Raw genomic sequence first — 789 nt, forward strand, 5'->3', positions numbered from 1 at the left:
TTAAAAAAATACAATAGCCTTACGATAGTTACGATTTAATTTGAATTACAGCTGTTTTCATACATATGTTCAAAGTCCACTGATATTGTATTTTTACATGAGTGAATTTTAGTGTTCAAGATAAGATTTGACTTCATAGTACAGTGTTAGTTGATCCCAGGAAACCTCAATATCTTTCTTTTTATGACTAGAATTCATTTCAGTACTTTATTTCCAGTGATGCATTTGTAGTTATATTGGTGTACGTTTTGATCCAACATGATTCAAAGTTTAAATTTGTAAATGTAAAGTCAACACTTATAATAATAATAACACTATAACTATATTGCTACAAATGAACTATTCATAACCAACAGCACATATTTAACTTTTTACTATAATATTAGTAGGGGTGGGAAGAATTAATTGGTACTCTATTGATATTGCCTGATATAGGCATATCATTGTTTTGATTTATCAGTAAAATTGCCAATCCAATGTTTCCATAAATAGTCTGTAGTTTAGTGCAAAAATTCTATAAATTTGTTATTCTTTATGAATATAAATATCTAATCCATATATTTGTGAAGTAAATTTCTAAATATGCAGTTTCTTTTTCTAAGACAGAGCCATTATAGTAGGGATGGGCTGATATGAAATTTTGATGCATACCGATATAAAATTTACCGATACCAATAACTGATATTCTACTGATCCGATATAAAATTCCAAGTAGGCCTTGAAGAACCTGAATGGATCATTGACCTTCTTAATAAATGTAGTTTCAAGGTGACTGCAGTGCAAAAGAAG

This window comes from Lepisma saccharinum, chromosome 2 (genome assembly GCF_977018435.1).
Source record: "Lepisma saccharinum chromosome 2, izLepSacc3.1, whole genome shotgun sequence".
In the NCBI taxonomy this organism is placed as follows: domain Eukaryota; kingdom Metazoa; phylum Arthropoda; class Insecta; order Zygentoma; family Lepismatidae; genus Lepisma; species Lepisma saccharinum.